The sequence below is a fragment of the Bombina bombina genome, chromosome 3 (genome assembly GCF_027579735.1).
Source record: "Bombina bombina isolate aBomBom1 chromosome 3, aBomBom1.pri, whole genome shotgun sequence".
Classification (NCBI taxonomy): domain Eukaryota; kingdom Metazoa; phylum Chordata; class Amphibia; order Anura; family Bombinatoridae; genus Bombina; species Bombina bombina.
Window position 1 is genome coordinate 222401835 of NC_069501.1, and position 15435 is coordinate 222417269.

A 15435-nucleotide genomic window follows, 5' to 3' on the forward strand; every position below is an offset into this window, starting at 1 on the left:
CAATAGTTTGACAGACCGGCTGTCAGAATATGAAGATTTTTATCTACAAAAATATGTGGCGAATCTTCCATCATACATACGTGATACAAACGATCTCTTAAACAAACTTTCCAGATATAAAAAGAAGGATGAATATATTTGGCTCTCTTGTGATGTTGGTGCACTGTATTCTAACATTGATCACAAACTGGGACTAGAAGCAATTAGTGCATATTTAGAAGATGACATTTACCTACCTTCCTTACAGAAGAGCTTTATACTGGACTCTATTTCATTTATATTGTCACATAACTACTTTCAATTTTTGGATGACTTTTTTCTACAGATAAAAGGGAATGGCCATGGTCACCAGATTTGCCCCCAGTTTTGCCAATCTATTTATGGGCAAATTTGAAGAGATATATATATATATAGACAACTCAAACTGGAGGGCAACCTGGTGTTCTATGGCCGCTACATTGATGACCTCATATTTATATGGGAAGTGTCCGCGACATTGGCTCAGGAGTTTGTAAATAGTCTGAACTTAAATGACTTGGGTTTAACTTTTACATCCAATATCCAACAAGAAAGTATTGAGTTTTTAGATGTTTACTTGGAATGGAATTTGGATGGCAGTTTTTTGTCATCAACTGTTTTTCAAAAGCGTTGACAGCAATAATTTTTTGCATTTTTCCAGTAACCATCTAAAAAGCTGGAAAACTAATATACCATATAGTCAGTTCAGACGTATTTGAAGAAATTGTGGTAATATAGAATTGTATGATTCCCAATCAACTATTCTGATAAAAAGATTTAAAGAAAAAAGCTATCCTTGATTATAGATGGGTATAACAAAGCACGAAATATAGATAGACACTCCATTCTAGAACCAGCCCTTACAGATAGAAATAAGAATCATTCTAAAATCACATCCAGTCGATCTTTTATAACCCAATATAATTCTAATCATAATACCATAAGAGAAATTCTCAATAAACACTGGCCTATTGTATTGAAGGATCCTTATCTAAAAAGGAAATTTAGAATCTAATCCAAGAATGATTTTCAGACGTGCCCCTACCTTAAAACAGAAATTGGCCCCCAGCAAAATAGTGGTGTCCCAAAGAAACACACATTACACATTACTCATCACACATTACACACACCACACATTACCTCTAAGAACACTTAAGAACACATACGGCTAGATTTAGAGTTTGGCGGCCAAAGGGGTGCGTTAGCTACACGTGCTTTTTTTCTTCCGCACCTTTTAAATACTGCTGGTATTTAGAGTTAACAGAATGGCTGGGTTTTCACTGCGTTAGGCTCCAAAAAGGGAGCGTAGAGCATAATTTAACGCCACTGCAACTCTAGATACAAGCTGTGCTTACGGACGCGGCCAGCTTCAAAAACGTGCTCGTGCACGATATCCCCATAGAAAACAATGGGGCATTTTGAGCTGAAAAAAAACCTAACACCTGCAAAAAAGCAGCGTTCAGCTCTTATCGCAGCCCCATTGTTGTCTATGGGGAAACACTTCCTACGTCTGCACCTAACAGTCTAACATGTACCCCGAATCTAAACACCCCTAACCTTACACTTATTAACCCCTAATCTGCCGCCCCCGCTATCGCTGACACCTGCATATTTTTTTTAACCCCTAATCTGCCGCTCCGTAAACCGCCGCTACCTACATTATCTCTGTGTACCCCTAATCTGCTGCCCCTAACACCGCCGACCCCTATATTATATTTATTAACCCCTAATCTGCCCCCCACCACGTCGCCTCCACCTGCCTACACTTATTAACCCATAATCTGCCGAGCGGACCGCACCGCTACTATAATAAAGTTATTAACCCCTAATCCGCCTCAATAACCCTATAATAAATAGTATTAACCCCTAATCTGCCCTCCCTAACATCGCCGACACCTAACTTCAATTATTAACCCCTAATCTGCCGACCGAATCTCGTCGCTACTGTAATAAATGGATTAACCCCTAAAGCTAAGTCTAACCCTAACCCTAACACCCCCCTAAATTAAATATAATTTTATTCTAACGAAATAAATTAACTCTTATTAAATAAATTATTCCTATTTAAAGCTAAATACTTACCTGTAAAATAAACCCTAATATAGCTACAATATAAATAATAATTATATTGTAGCTATTTTAGGATTAATATTTATTTTACAGGCAACTTTGTATTTATTTTAACCAGGTACAATAGCTATTAAATAGTTAAGAACTATTTAATAGCTAAAATAGTTAAAATAATTACAAAATTACCTGTAAAATAAATCCTAACCTAAGTTACAATTGAACCTAACACTACACTATCAATAAATTAATTAAATACAATATCTACAAATAAATACAATTAAATAAACTAACTAAAGTACAAAAAATAAAAAAGAACTAAGTTACAAAAAATAAAAAAATATTTACAAACATTAGAAAAATATTACAACAATTTTAAACTAATTACACCTACTCTAAGCCCCCTAATAAAATAACAAAGACCCCCAAAATAAAAAAAATGCCCTACCCAAAGCTCTTTTACCTTACCAGCCCTTAAAAGGGCCCTTTGCGGGGAATGCCCCAAAGAATTCAGCTCTTTTGCCTGTAAAAAAAAAAACATACAATACCCCCCCCCCAACATTACAACCCACCACCCACATACCCCTAATCTAACCCAAACCCCCCTTAAATAAACCTAACACTAAGCCCCTGAAGATCTTCCTACATTGTCTTCACCATGCCAGGTATCACCGATCGTTCCAGGCTCCGAAATCTTCATCCAAGCCCAAGCGGGGGCTAGACATCCATCATCCGGCGGCTGAAGAAGTCCAGAAGAGGCTCCAAAGTCTTCATCCTATCCGGGAAGAAGAGTAGATCCGGACCGGCAACCATCTTCTTCCAAGCGGCATCTTCTATCTTCATCCGATGAGGACCGGCTCCATCTTGAAGACCTCCACCGCGGACCCATCTTCTTCTTCCGACGACTTCCCGACGAATGACGGTTCCTTTAAGGGACGTCATCCAAGATGGCGTCCCTCGAATTCCCATTGGCTGATAGGATTCTATCAGCCAATCGGAATTAAGGTAGGAAAATTCTGATTGGCTGATGGAATCAGCCAATCAGAATCAAGTTCAATCCGATTGGCTGATTCAATCAGCCAATCAGATTGAGCTCGCATTCTATTGGCTGATTCAATCAGCCAATCAGATTGAGCTCGCATTCTATTGGCTGATCCAATCAGCCAATCGGATTGAACTTTAATCTGATTGGCTGATTCCATCAGCCAATCAGAATATTCCAACCTTAATTCCGATTGGCTGATAGAATCCTATCAGCCAATCGGAATTCGAGAGACGCCATCTTGGATGACGTAATTTAAAGGAACCGTCATTCGGCGAGTAGGCGTCGGTTGAAGAGGATGTTCCGCGTCGGCTTGGAAGAAGATGGCTCCGCTCTGCTCCGGAAGAAAGAAGATTGAAGATGCGGCTTGATAGAAGACTTCATCCCGATGATGGACTTCCGAGTAGATCCGATGATGGAGTTCTTCAGCCGCCGCTTGGATCCAGACTTCAGCCCGAGGATGGACGTCACTCTTCAGCCCCCCGCTTGGGCTTGGATCAAGACATCAGAGGCTCTTCTGGACAGATCGGGACCCGGTGAGGTGAAGACAAGGTAGGGAGATCTTCAGGGGCTTAGTGTTAGGTTTATTTAAGGGGGGTTTGGGTTAGATTAGGGGTATGTGGGTGGTGGGTTGTAATGTTGGGGGGGGTATTGTATGTGTTTTTTTTACAGGCAAAAGAGCTGAATTCTTTGGGGCATGCCCCGCAAAGGGCCCTTTTCAGGGCTGGTAAGGTAAAAGAGCTTTGAACCTTTTTATTTTAGAATAGGGTAGGGCATTTTTTTATTTTGGGGGGCTTTGTTATTTTATTAGGGGGCTTAGAGTAGGTGTAATTAGTTTAAAATTGTTGTAATATTTTTCTAATGTTTGTAAATATTTTTTTATTTTTTGTAACTTAGTTCTTTTTTATTTTTTGTACTTTAGTTAGTTTATTTAATTGTATTTATTTGTAGGTATTGTATTTAATTAATTTATTGATAGTGTAGTGTTAGGTTTAATTATAGATAATTGTAGGTATTGTATTTAATTAATTTATTGATAGTATAGTGTTAGGTTTAATTGTAACTTAGGATTTATTTTACAGGTAATTTTGTAATTATTTTAACTAGGTAACTATTAAATAGTTCTTAACTATTTAATAGCTATTGTACCTGGTTAAAATAAATACAAAGTTGCCTGTAAAATAAATATTAATCCTAAAATAGCTAAAATATAATTATAATTTATATTGTAGCTATATTAGGGTTTATTTTACAGGTAAGTATTTAGCTTTAAATAGGAATAATTTATTTAATAAGAGTTAATTTATTTCGTTAGAATAAAATTATATTTAATTTAGGGGGGTGTTAGGGTTAGACTTAGCTTTAGGGCTTAAAAAATGTATTAGAGTAGCGGTGAGCTCCGATCGGCAGATTAGGGGTTAATACTTGAAGTTAGGTGTCGGCGATGTTAGGGAGGGCAGATTAGGGGTTAATACTATTTATTATAGGGTTATTGAGGCGGGAGTGAGGCAGATTAGGGGTTAATAACTTTATTATAGTAGCGGTGCGGTCCGCTCGGCAGATTAGGGGTTAATAAGTGTAGGCAAGTGGAGGCGACGGTGAGGGGGGCAGATTAGGGGTTAATAAATATAATATAGGGGTCGGCAGTGTTAGGTGCAGCAGATTAGGGGTACATAGCTATAATGTAGGTGGCAGCGGTGTACGGAGCGGAAGATTAGGGGTTAATAATAATATGCAGGGGTCAGCGATAGTGGGGCGGCAGATTAGGGGTTAATAAATATAATATAGGTGTCGGCGGTGTTAGGGGCAGCAGATTAGGGGTTCATAGGGATAATGTAGGTGGCAGCGGCGTGCGGTCGGCAGATTAGGGGTTAAAAAATTTTAATAGAGTGGCGGCGATGTGGGGGGACCTTGGTTTAGGGGTACATAGGTAGTTTATGGGTGTTAGTGTACTTTAGAGCACAGTAGTTAAGAGCTTTATAAACCGGCGTTAGCCCAGAAAGCTCTTAACTACTGACTTTTTTCTGCGGCTGGAGTTTTGTCGTTAGATTTCTAACGCTCACTTCAGACACGACTCTAAATACCGGCGTTAGAAAGATCCCATTGAAAAGATACGATACGCAATTGACGTAAGGGGATCTGCGGTATGGAAAAGTCGCGGCTGGAAAGTGAGCGTTAGACCATTTCCTGACTGACTCTAAATACCAGCGGTAGCCCAAAACCAGCGTTAGGAGCCTCTAACGCTGGTTTTGACGGCTACCCCCCCAACTCTAAATCTAGGCCTAAGAAACCAGGAGTGTTTAGATATAATAATAAGAGGTGTTTAATGTGCAAATCAATAACTCATGGCAGTAAATTTGTTACCAGTCACACCACTGGTAAGATATTTGAAATCAAAAGCCACATAAATTGTGGTACAGATTATGTCATATGTTCTCACGTGAATGTGGACTTCAATATTTATGAAGTACCTGTAGGAATATTAGAACTAGATGGCATGAACACAATAGGAACCTAAGGAAAGGTTCTCTGAAACATAGTGTATCCAGACATAGTGTTCTCCAGCATAAGAAATGTAATACATTCGTTATAACTCTGTTAGAAAGTATTCCAAGCTCATATATGGGTAATACATATAGTGGCTTACGCCAGAGGGACACATACTGGATTTACCGTTTCCAGTCCCTCTTTCCCTCTGGTCTAAATGAGGTAATAGACTTAGTAGCATTTTGAAATTGCACTGCCCATATAACCACCACATCTTTGTTGTAGACATCCAAACAGAGATGTGTTCCATCCCCTGTAGATGTTTCAATCTAATACCATTCACAACAATAGATGACAATTACCCAATATATTTTCTTAAATTCTAGTTAGAATATATGAGAGCTTCTGACATTAACGGCTAGATTTAGAGTTTGGCGGCCAAAGGGGTGCGTTAGCTACGCGTGCTTTTTTTCTCCGGCACCTTTTAAATACCGCTGGTATTTAGAGTTCACAGAATGGCTGGGTTTTCAGTGCGTTAGGCTCCAAAAAGGGAGCGTAGAGCATAATTTAACGCCACTGCAACTCTCGATACCAGCGGTGCTTAGGGACGCGGCCAGCTTCAAAAACGTGCTCGTGCACGATTCCCCCATAGAAAACAATGGTGCTATTTGAGCTGAAAAAAACCTAACACCTGCAAAAAAGCCGCGTTCAGCTCCTAACGCAGCCCCATTGTTTCCTATGGGGAAACACTTCCTACGTCTGCACCTAAAACTCTAACATGTACCCCGAGTCTAAACACCCCTAACCTTACACTTATTAATCCCTAATCTGCCGCCCCTGCTATCGCTGACCCCTGCATATTATTTTTAACCCCTAATCTGCCGCTCCGTACACCCCCGCCACCTACATTATCCCTATGTACCCCTAATCTGCTGCCCTAACATCGCCGACCCCTATATTATATTTATTAACCCCTAATCTGCCGCCCCCAACGTCGCCTCCACCTAACTACACTTATTAACCCCTAATCTGCCGACCGGACCTGAGCGCTACTATAATAAATGTATTAACCCCTAATCCGCCTCACTCCCGCCTCAATAACCCTATAATAAATAGTATTAACCCCTAATCTGCCCTCCCTAACATTGCCGACACCTAACTTCAAGTATTAACCCCTAATCTGCCGACAGGAGCTCACCGCTACTCTAATAAATTTATTAAGCCCTAAAGCTAAGTCTAACTTTGACCCTAACACCCCCCTAAATTAAATATAATTTAAATCTAACGAAATAAATTAACTCTTATTAAATAAATTATTCCTTTTTAAAGCTAAATACTTACCTGTAAAATAAACCCTAATATAGCTACAATATAAATTATAATTATATTGTAGCTATTTTAGGATTAATATTTATTTTACAGGCAACTTTGTAATTATTTTAACTAGGTACAATAGCTATTAAATAGTTAATAACGATTTAATAGTTACCTAGATAAAATAATTACAAAATTACCTGTAAAATAAATCCTAACCTAAGTTACAATTAAACCTAACACTACACTATCAATAAATTAATTAAATAAAATACCTACAATTATCTACAATTAAACCTAACACTACACTATCAATAAATAAATTTAAATACAATTCCTACAAATAAATACAATTAAATAAACTAACTAAAGTACAAAAAATAAAAAAGAACTAAGTTACAAAAAATAAAAAAATATTTACAAACATTAGAAAAAAATTGCAACAATTTTAAACTAATTACACCTACTCTAAGCCCCCTAATAAAATAACAAAGACCCCCAAAATAAAAAAATGCCCTACCCTATTCTATATTACAAAAGTTCAAAGCTCTTTTACCTTACCAGCCCTTAAAAGGGCCCTTTGCGGGGCATGCCCCAAAGAATTCAGCTCTTTTGCCTGTAAAAAAAAAACATACAATACCCCCCCCCCCCAACATTACAACCCACCACCCACATACCCCTAATCTAACCCAAACCCCCCTTAAATAAACCTAACAATAAGCCCCTGAAGATCTTCCTACCTTGTCTTCACCATGCCAGGTATCACCGATCGTTCCAGGCTCCGAAATCTTCATCCAAGCCCAAGCGGGGGCTAGACATCCATCATCCGGCTGAAGTCTTCTATCAAGCGACGGCTGAAGAGGTCCAGAAGAGGCTCCAAAGTCTTCATCCTATCCGGGCAGAAGAGTAGATCCGGACCGGCAACCATCTTCTTCCAAGCGGCATCTTCTATCCTCATCCGATGACGACCGGCTCCATCTTGAAGACCTCCAGCGCGGACCGATCCTCTTCTTCCGACGTCCAACTGAAGAATGAAGGTTCCTTTAAGGGACGTCATCCAAGATGGCGTCCCTCGAATTCCGATTGGCTGATAGGATTCTATCAGCCAATCGGAATTAAGGTAGGAAAATTCTGATTGGCTGATGGAATCAGCCAATCAGAATCAAGTTCAATCCGATTGGCAGATCCAATCAGCCAATCAGATTGAGCTCGCATTCTATTGGCTGTTCCGATCAGCCAATAGAATGCAAGCTCAATCTGATTGGCTGATCGGATCATCCAATCAGATTGAACTTGATTCTGATTGGCTGATTCCATCAGAATTTTCCTACCTTAATTCCGATTGGCTGATAGAATCCTATCAGCCAATCGGAATTCGAGGGACGCCATCTTGGATGACGTCCCTTAAAGGAACCTTCATTCTTCATTTGGACGTCGGAAGAAGAGGATCGGTCCGCGCTGGAGGTCTTCAAGATGGAGCCGTTCCTCATCGGATGAAGATAGAAGATGCCGCTTGGATCAAGATGGTTGCCGGTCCGGATGTCCTCTTCTGCCCGGATAGGATGAAGATTTCTTCCCGAAGATGGACTTCTTCATTTGCCGGTTGGATCCAGACTTCAGCCGGAGGATGGACGTCACTCTTCAGCCCCCGCTTGGGCTTGGAGGAAGATTTCGGAGGCTCTTCTGGACAGATCGGGACCCGATGTGGTGAAGACAAGGTAGGGAGATCTTCAGGGGCTTAGTGTTAGGTTTATTTAAGGGGGGTTTGGGTTAGATTAGGGGTATGTGGGTGGTGGGTTGTAATGTTGGGGGGGTATTGTATGTTTTTTTTTTACAGGCAAAAGAGCTGAATTATTTGGGGCATGCCCTGAAAAGGGCCCTTTTCAGGGCTGGTAAGGTAAAAGAGCTTTTCTATTTTTATTTTAGAATAGGGTAGGGCATTTTTTTATTTTGGGGGGCTTTGAGTAGGTGTAATTAGTTTAAAATTGTTGTAATATTTTTCTAATGTTTGTAAATATTTTTTTATTTTTTGTACTTTAGTTAGTTTATTTCATTGTATTTATTTGTAGGTATTTAATTTAATTTATTTATTCATAGTGTAGTGTTAGGTTTAATTGTAGGTAATTGTAGGTATTGTATTTAATTAATTTATTGATAGCGTAGTGTTAGGTTTAATTGTAGATAATTGTAGGTATTGTATTTAATTAATGTAATGATAGTGTAGTGTTAGGTTTAATTGTAACTTAGGTTAGGATTTATTTTACAGATAATTCTGTAATTATTTTAACTATTTTAGCTATTAAATAGTAATTAACTATTTAATAGCTATTGTACCTGTTTAAAATAATTACAAAGTTGCCTGTAAAATAAATATTAATCCTAAAATAGGTACAATATAATTATAATTTATATTGTAGCTATATTAGGATTTATTTTACAGGTAAGTATTTAGCTTTAAATAGGAATAATTTATATAATAAGAGTTCATTTATTTCATTAGATTTAAATTATATTTAACTTAGAGGGGTGTTAGTGTTAGGGTTAGACTTAGCTTTAGGGGTTAATCCATTTATTAGAGTAGCGGTGAGCTCCGGTCAGCAGATTAGGGGTTAATACTTGAAGTTAGCTGTCGGCGATGTTAGGGAGGGCAGATTAGGGGTTAATACTATTTATTATAGGGTTATTGAGACGGGAGTGAGGCGGATTAGGGGTTAATACATTTATTATACTAGCGGTGAGCTCCGGTCGGCAGATTAGGGGTTAATTATTGTAGGTAGCTGGCGGCGACGTTGTGGGGGGGGCAGATTAGGGGTTAATAAATATAATATAGGGGTCGGCGGTGTTAGGGGCAGCAGATTAGGGGTACATAGGGATAACGTAAGTGGCGGCGGTGTACGGAGCGGCAGATTAGGGGTTAAAAAATTTAAATATAGTGGCGGCGATGTGGGGGGACCTCGGTTTAGGGGTGCATAGTTTATGGGTGTTAGTGTACTTTAGAACACAGTAGTTAAGAGCTTTATAAACCGCTAGCCCAGAAAGCTCTTAACTACTGACTTTTTTCTGCGGCTGGAGTTTTGTCGTTAGATTTCTAACGCTCACTTCAGCCACGACTCTAAATACCGGCGTTAGAAAGATCCCATTGAAAAGATAGGATACGCAATTGACGTAAGGGGATCTGCGGTATGGAAAAGTCGCGGCTGGAAAGTGAGCGTTAGACCCTTTAATGACTGGCTCCAAATAACAGAGGGCGGTAAAAACCAGCGTTAGGACCCTCTAACGCTGGTTTTGACGGCTACCGCCCAACTCTAAATCTAGCCGTAACTTAGTCAAAATACCACATTTAGCACCATTGTATTATTATTAGAATTTTTTTTTCTATCTCACCCACACCTCAAAACACTTCTTTACTACCATTGGATAGCACATGATCTGTTTTTGATCTTATTTCCTCTTTACAGTATTTAGTATTTCTTTATAGCACTCTTACACTGCTGATATTCAAGTATAAGATCTACACCATACTAAGTAGGATTCACACTTTAGTAAGCAATATACAGGCTTTTATAAATATATTCACTATTCACTATAGCTAATATATCACCATAGGTATACAGCATATAGGATATCCATAGTACGCACACATATACATTATCAACATAGTGAGTGCTTACACTAGTATGTAGCACACTATCTACAATATTATATGTTATTTTAAAACTTACACACATTTGATCTTTCTCAGATTGTTACTAACACTTTTTTTTATATATCATCATTCTGCTAGAGGACCTTTACATTTATATGTATAGGATCCTACTAGGCATTTCACTCACATAGTCCGATCACAAATTATTGTTATAGAACAAGGTTTGCTCTATTATTGTCATTCTTCAGCAATGCACACTAATTCTTTATAGTAGACTAAACACAACATGCTAAGTTTACACTATATAGCATGTCATTAGGATACAGATACATATATCTATTGCAATTTACACATTGTAATTTACACATTGAGCTGTCACACTATTATACAGCACACGTTTATTTTAGTAAGAAAATTGTTATGAAAATATAAGTACGATATTAGAACATGCCCCTTTAGGTGTTTTACACATGAAAGAATGTTTCCTACTGGTGCTGTTTGGCTAATACCAAGATTGACAGCATCACATATATGTTTCAGGTTTTGTGATTGGTTGTTCGGTGATCAGGTTGAGTAAGAACTACCTATTGGCAGAATTTCGCCACACACCCATCAGTCTCGGCAAACTGCTTAGCTATACATTTAAAACATTACATAGCTGGCAGCATATAGCTAACATGGCACAATGATTCAGAGTATATTGAAACTCGAACAAACAACTGTTTTCTACTTAAGACTCTCGATCCGCACTTCAGGTACTCTGGAGACTTTACTATTCTGTAAAAAACTTATTATCCACACAAGCTTCTCTTAGATAACATAATTTATGTAAGAACTTACCTGATAAATTCATTTCTTTCATATTGGCAAGAGTCCATGAGCTAGTGACGTATGGGATATACAATCCTACCAGGAGGGGCAAAGTTTCCCAAACCTCAAAATGCCTATAAATACACCCCTCACCACACCCACAATTCAGTTTAACGAATAGCCAAGAAGTGGGGTGATAAAGAAAGGAGTATAAAAGCATCAAGAAAGGAATTGGAATAATTGTGCTTTATACAAAAAATCATAACCACCATAAAAAGGGTGGGCCTCATGGACTCTTGCCAATATGAAAGAAATTAATTTATCAGGTAAATTCTTACATAAATTATGTTTTCTTTCATGTAATTGGCAAGAGTTCATGAGCTAGTGACGTATGGGATAGCAATACCCAAGATGTGGAACTCCACGCAAGAGTCACTAGAGAGGGAGGGATAAAAATAAAAACAGCTAATTTCGCTGAAAAAAATGAATCCACAACCCAAATTATAAGTTTAATGTCATAATTGAAAAGAAAAAACTTAAATCATAAGCAGAAGAATCAAACTGAAACAGCTGCCTGAAGAACTTTTCTACCAAAAACTGCTTCCGAAGAAGCAAAAACATCAAAATGGTAGAATTTAGTAAATGTATGCAAAGAAGACCAAGTTGCTGCTTTGCAAATCTGATCAACTGAAGTCCGCAAAATTGCCTTATCCTGATGAAAAATCAGAAAAGGAGATTCACAAGAAAGAGCAGATAATTCAGAAACTCTCCTAGCAGAAGAGATGGCCAAAAGGAACAACACTTTCCAAGAAAGCAATTTAGTGTCCAAAGAATGCATAGGCTCAAACGAAGGAGCCTGTAAAGCCTTCAAAACTAAATTAAGACTCCAAGGAGGAAATATTGATTTAATGACAGGCTTGATACGAACCAAAGCCTGTACAAAACAGTGAATATCAGGAAGTTTAGCGATCTTTCTGTGAAATAAAACAGAAAGAGCAGGGATTTGTCCTTTCAAGGAACTTGCAGATAAACCTTTATCCAAACCATCCTGAAGAAACTGTAAAATTCTAGGAAGTCTAAAAGAATGCCAAGAAAATTTATGAAAAGAACACCATGAAATGTAAGTCTTCCAAACTTGATAATAAATCTTTCTAGAAACAGATTTACGAGCCTGTAACATAGTATTAATCACTGAGTCAGAGAAACCTCTATGACTAAGCACTAGGCGTTCAATTTCCATACCTTCAAATTTAATGATTTGAGATCCTGATGGAAAAACGGACCTTGAGATAGAAGGTCTGGCCTTAATGGAAGTGGCCAAGGTTGGCAACTGGACATCCGAACAAGATCCGCATACCAAAACCTGTGAGACCATGCTGGAGCCACCAGCAGCACAAACGATTGCTCCATGATGATCTTGGAGATCAGTCTTTGAAGAAGAACTAGAGGCGGAAAAATATAAGCACGTTGATAACCCCAAGGAAGTGTCAATGCATCCACTGCTTCCGCCTGAGGATCCCTGGATCTGGACAGATACCTGGGAAGCAGAAATTAGACAGGAGCTGGATTCTGCCCAAACAAGTATCCGGGATACTTCTTTCATAGCCTGAGGACTGTGAGTCCCACCCTGATGATTGACATATGCCACAGTTGTGACATTGTCTGTCTGGAAACAAATTAACGGTTCTCTCTTCAATAGAGGCCAAAACTGAAGAGCCTTGAAAATTGCACAGAGTTCCAAAATATTGATTGGTAATCTCGCCTCTTGAGATTTCCAAACCCCTTGTGCTGTCAGAGATCCCCAAACAGCTCCCCAACCTGAAAGACTCGCATCTGTTGTGATCACATCACAGTCCAGGTTGGACGAACAAAAGAGGCCCCTAGAATTATACGATGGTGATCTAACTAGCAAGTCAGAGAAAGTTGAGTATTGGGATTTAAGAATATTAATTATGATATCCTTGTATAATCCCTGCACCATTGATTCAGCATACAAAGCTGGAGAGGTCTCATATGAAAACGAGCAAAGGGGATTGAGTCCGATGCTGCAGTCATGAGACCTAAAACTTCCATGCACATAGCTACTGAAGGGAATGACTGAGACTGAAGGTTCCGACAGGCTGAAACCAATTTTAAACGTCTATTGTCTGTCAGAGACAAAGTCATGGACACTGAATCTATCTGGAAACCTAAAAAGGTTACCCTTGACTGAGGAATCAAATACATTTTTGGTAAATTGATCCTCCAACCATGTCTCGTGTGAGATTCTGCAGACTGTAAAGACTGAGCTAGTACCAAGATATCGTCCAAATAAGGAAACATCGCAATACCCCGCTCTCTGATTACAGAGAGTAAGGCACCCAGAACCTTTGAAAAGATCCTTGGAGCTGTCACTAGGCCAAAAGGAAGAGCAACACATTGGTAATGCTCGTCTTGAAAAGAGAATCTCAGGGACTGATAGTGATCTGGATGAATCGGAATATGAAGATATGCATCCTGTAAGTCTATTGTGGACATATAATGCCCTTGCTGAACAAAAGGCAGAATAGTCCTTATAGTCACCATTTTGAATGTTGGTACTCTTACATAATGATTCAAAATCTTTAGATCCAGAACTGGTCTGAATGAATTTTCTTTCTTTGGGACAATGAATAGATTTGAATAAAACCCCAGACCCTGTTCCTGAAACTTAACTGGCATGAAAACACCTGATAACTCCAGGTCTGAAACACACTTCAGGAAAGCCTGGGCTTTCTCTGGGTTCACTGGAATGCATGAGAGAAAAAATCTTCTCACAGGCGGTCTTACTCTGAAACCTATTCTGTACCCCTGAGAGACAATGCTCTGAATCCAATGATTTTGGACTGAATTGATCCAAACATCTTTGAAAAATTTTAATCTGCCCCCTACCAGCTGAGCTGGAATGAGGGCTGCACCCTCATGCGGACTTGGGGGCTGGTTTAGATCTCTTAAATGGCTTGGATTTATTCCAGATAGAGGAAGGCTTCCAATTGGAAACAGATTCCTTAGGGGAAGGATTCGATTTTTGTTCTTTATTAAGTCGAAAGGAACGAAAAGAAGCTTTAAATTTACCCTTAGACTTTTTATACTGAGGCAAAAAAGCTCCCTTCCCCCCAGTGACAGTTGAAATTATTGAATCCAACTGAGAACCAAATAATTTATTACCTTGGAAAGAAAGAGATAACAATGTCGATTTAGAAGTCATATCAGCATTCCAAGATTTAAGCCATAAAGCTCTTCTAGCTAAAATAGCTAGACATATATCTAACATCAATTCTGATGATATCAAAAATGGCATCACAAATGAAATTATTAGCATGTTGAATTAATTTAACAATGCTAGACACATTATGATTCGATACTTGTTGCGCTAAAGTCTGCAACCAAAAAGTTGAAGCAGCTGCAAGCAGCTGCAACATCAGGCCTAGAAAGATGACCTAAACATAAATAAGCCTTCCTTAGATAAGATTCAAGTTTTCTATCTAAAGGATCTTTAAAAGAAGTACTATCTTCTGTAGGAATAGTAGTACGCTTAGCAAGAGTAGAGATGGCCCCATCAACTTTGGGGATCTTTTCCCAAAACTCCAATCTATCAGTTGGCAAAGGATACAATTTTTTAAACCTTGAAGAAGGAATAAAAGAAGTACCCAGCCTATTCCATTCCTTTGAAATCATATCTAAAATAGCATCAGGAACTGGAAAAACCTCTGGAATAAATACAGGAGGTTTTTAAACAGAATTTAAACGTTTACTAGTTTTAATATCAAGAGGACTAGTCTCCTCCATATCTAATGTAATCAACACTTCTTTTAATAAAGAACGAATATACTCCATTTTAAATAAATAAGAGGATTTGTCAGTGTCAATATCTGAGGCAGGATCTTCTGAATCAGATAGATCCTCATCAGAGATAGATAAATCAGTATGTTGTCGGTCATTTGAAATTTCATCAACTCTAGGAGAAGTTTTAAAAGACCTTTTACATTTATTAGAAGGCAGAATGGCAGACAAAGCCTTCTGAATGGAATCA